General features: G+C 31.5%; 1 long non-coding RNA gene across 1 annotated transcript; it reads left to right on the plus strand.

Annotated features, from left to right (window-relative positions):
• The first annotated feature begins 3086 nt into the window (after positions 1–3086).
• Positions 3087–4086, plus strand: LOC149394540 (uncharacterized). The gene is made up of 3 exons (XR_016299891.1): positions 3087–3232; positions 3317–3360; positions 3755–4086. It is a non-coding gene; the product is annotated as an uncharacterized LOC149394540 (long non-coding RNA).
• Positions 4087–4303: the final 217 nt, after the last annotated feature.

The following is a 4303-nucleotide window of genomic DNA, read 5'->3' on the forward strand; positions in this document are numbered from 1 at the left end:
AAATATAGCTACTTTGCTGAAAAGTTGAAACTTTGACTATTTTTTGCTAATCAATAAATTTCAAATTGCTACTTTGTATAATTTTTCCATTAATTTATTGGAATTCGTGAAGACCAAGCTCAAGCTCGCCATGGAAATCTAAAAACCCTAGACAAAGAGAGCTGGTAATAAAGTTTTTGGGCGATGAGTGAGTCAGTGATGACGTGTAAGATTATAACTACCAATATTCCACTTGATTATGTGGGCGATCTAGTTAATTAGCCAATCTCCAACTTAATTTTAAGAAATAAGCAACGTTTGCTTTATTTTGTAATCTATCCATTTACCGAAATAAATGAATATCAAAGACAAAAATACTCTTCATTAAATAAACAGTTGCCAATATATAAATTAATTAACAAAAATAAAATAAATAAATGAAAATAATATCGTCAAGCAAATCATTGATACTTAACTGTCATTAATTATATCGTAAACGGGACTTCTCCGCCATTAATCAATTTTAGAAAAGTATGTGTAATATTGTTACACATAATTTTCTAAAATTGTGTTAACAATTTAGCTATTTTATAACATTAAATAGAAATGTTAACAATAATATTAACGTTTTAAGTGATCTAGTCCGTTATATTTTCAAGAAAAAAAGTCCATCACACGCAACAAAAAAAAAAAAAAAAAACTAGATTTTCCTCTTATCGTATATAGTGAAGTGGATACATTTCGGTACAAATATTTTAGTACTAGAGATAGTGCTTATCTATAGAAAGCGTGCCATTTATATACTAATAAATTTTACAATCTTAATTAGTTTTTTTTTGTCCTCATATAACTTTTATTAGTCATCCATATAAAAATATTGAACTTTTTTTTTTCATAAAATATAATCGAGATCAGCATTTCGTTCATCATAAAAAAGCTCATCAGCAAGGATATATTCCAATTTAGTCTAAAGTTTTTGTATGTTTTTCAACTATTCATTCCATAAATTAAACAATCAACGGCATTTCTAACCTCCATTCTAGTATCAAATATTTTTGGTTTATTTGTATTTGTACATTTGCATATTTATGTGTATGTATATAAATATGTATTTGTTTAAAATTATAGTATGGTTTATTTGTTTAAATATAAATGGTTAATAGCTTTATAAACTTGGTAGCGTTTTGTAAATCTGTCCGTTTGCTTTGAAACTACGTTGTGATATTGTAATAGCATAATAAACATTACATTTACATTGATTGTCCAAACATGTGCGTAGGAAAATGTTAAATCTCAGAAACCATTTGACGATTAAAGATGCTCAGAAACAACTATGGACAAATTACTAAAGACGAGTAAATAAAATAAAATAACAAAGCCATTATTTGATGGCCAGAAAACTATGATTGTTCTAACTTTTGACTATTTTTGTTTCAATAAACCTTAATAACTATTCCTTTAAAAAGTTTTACTTGCTATTCGTTTACAATTCAGTTTACCTTATATAAAAGTACAAGTCATTTTTTAAGAGCAACTTCATTATACTCGAAACCATACTCTCTCTCTCTCTCTCTCTCTCTCTCTCTCTCTCTCTCTCTCTCTCTCTCTCTCTCTCTCTCTCTCTCTCTCTCTCTCTCATTAGTGTGGGACGAGGTAGTCCCCACTTACAATACCTTATTTCATCAATTATAAATGCTTGCCATATGTGCTAAACTCGATCCCTTTTATATATGAAATTTATATGCTTATCATAGGTACACTGCATCTCGCATAAAATTTTCCTCGAATATATATATACATATGAATTAAAATTAATTTTGATACTTAGCATAGCTTAGTTGGTAACTCCATTTCATTTCCAAAGTGGATATCGTGGGTTTAATCTCCACTGATAACAAAGTTGTCCTTTAAAAACAAATATTTTTCATAATTTTTCAAATTATAGCGATTTCGCTTAAATCTGTCCTCCTGAGTTGCGGTTCGCATAATTTCACTTAATGTCGGACGTTGGGCCAAAAATGAACTTTTGTTGTGATCAAACTCCATTTATGGTCCTGGTCAAAATGGAACATTCCGGCCACTAAAAGACCGGATTCCGGAATTCCCAATTTTAAATAAAAAATTCTCACTCCCAAATTAATAAAAAAAAATTGTTTTATTTGGGCGGCAAAGATGACGAAGATAGACGGAGTGAGCGTCGAGCATGTAGGTGGAGTTCGCATAATCGAAGCAAAGGTAGGGCAAGTGGGGACTTTTCCCAAGACCTCTCTCCTGAAAAGGCCCATTCTAATAGTCATATAATATAACATACAATTAATTAATAGTTATGATTTTATTAAATTAGTATTAATTTACGGTTAGTATTTGTTACACATATAATTTGCACATTCTGAGAAGGTACTCGGACGGACCGAGAACAGAAGATATCCAACACTGGTTCGAGTCAAATAGGCACAAAAAACTCTTGAAGATTAAGGAATGACCCGTTCATAAGTCAAGAACAAACCATATCAAGTAAAACTTCGAAGACAAGAAAAGATGTGTTCAAATATCATGGGGTTCCATCTTAAAATCAATTGACAATATGAGGAGTAACTCATGACATTTATAAGGAGCACAAATAATACATCTCTAGTTGATGTGAGACTTCCTGAAACACCCCCTTCACGTCCAAGATTGAACAACTGGTGCGTGAAGTTTGTAGAAACGGGTGACCCAACATCAAGAATGAGTTTGGCATCGATAACCAGCATTTCAAACCTTAGATTCCAACAATTGGACCAATATTCATATCAATTACACCCGCATCAAATCAAAACTTTCGTCGTATGTTTTTGAGTGGTCGGACCGAAAATTCTAAATTTTGCCGATTAATTCCGCCCACAAGTTGCGAAATGGTCTAATCTATCGATCTTTGTCTTTGCATGTGCCGCCGTATTTTACGCCAATAATTACGTAGGCGTACGTAAAAAGTGACACGTGGGGATGTCATAAAGAAAGAAAGTGGAAGTGGAACGAACCCACTCAGCTCTTAATAACAAGATAGACTTTGAGTTGACTTTTTTGGCACACGCACACCCATACATCACTTTTATTAAATACCTGCCAATATCTCTTCTTTAAATATAAAAAAAGAAGAACCCTAAAAAAAAAAAAAAACTTAGTAATTCGTTCGCAGTTACAGATATGAAGTCATTCATGGCCGTCCTCGCCTTATTCTCTTATCTCCTCGTCCTCTCTTCTTCACATGCTAGTAAGCCTTTCTTTCTTTCTTTCTATATATAAATTAGTTATATGTTCTAATATTGTTCGTTATTCCTGAAAAAAAAATCAATAGGAAACCCAGGGTTCATAATAGAGCACTCGGTACATCCTCAACAGGTAATAATTGCTCTTACTCTCCTATTTCCTTACATATGTGTACGTAATTTAAACCGTGGGAAATTGAAGCAATAGGTGGTATATGTGTTCAATTATTTGTAGTGGTTATTTATTAGCCAATCTCAGTACTTCAAAGATTGTTATCTAAAATTTGCTTTTTTTCATCTTTGTTGTGAATTGGATTTAACCATTTTTTTTTTTTACTGGATCGTATTATTTACCTTTTTTGTTCATGATTTACATATTTTTTTTTACGGTTTCATTCAAAATGACGAAAATATCATCCTAAAAGAAAAACGAGATATTTAATTTGTAGAATGTTTACGAATTCGAAGTATTCAAGGAATTGTAATTTTCTAACTGAGAAATTTGTGAAATCTTCTCTTATTTGTAGGTGGTTGAAATTGGGGAAGGATTGATTGAGAGGAGATTAATGGATTTTGAAAAGGCCGACTATTCGGAAGTCGGAGCGAATCCGGAGCACGACCCGAAACCGCCCGGAAAAGTTTGACAAATTAATTACCTTATTTATTTGTTAGTTTATACTTTATACCATAGCCAAACTTAGCTATATCTTATATAGTTTTATACTCCTTTTTTCCTTTTTTTTAAGTGATGATGATGATTTTTTATTATTCTGGTTCAAATATTTTATTTTGTAATCGTAACTCTTTCTGTGTGGACGATCTGAAGCAGAACTAGTACTGGCTCGTGACAATTTAAATAGTCGGATCATTTCTTTTTTTCTTTTTTTTTTTTTTTTTTCCTTTAGGATTAAAGCTTTGTCAAATGAATAATTAATTTACCAAGTACTCTTTGAAATTTTGGGGTATTTGCATTTTGACATTTCTTTTAAATGTTCAAAAACATTATGGGAATGCGAATTCGTAAATTCAATGCGTCGAACTTTGCTTGCATGGCGGCAAACTTTTGGTAAAAAAAA

Source organism: Urtica dioica, chromosome 6 (assembly GCF_054948205.1).
Source record: "Urtica dioica subsp. dioica isolate 48M chromosome 6, U.dioica_male_clone48M_v1_H2, whole genome shotgun sequence".
In the NCBI taxonomy this organism is placed as follows: Eukaryota; Viridiplantae; Streptophyta; class Magnoliopsida; order Rosales; family Urticaceae; genus Urtica; species Urtica dioica.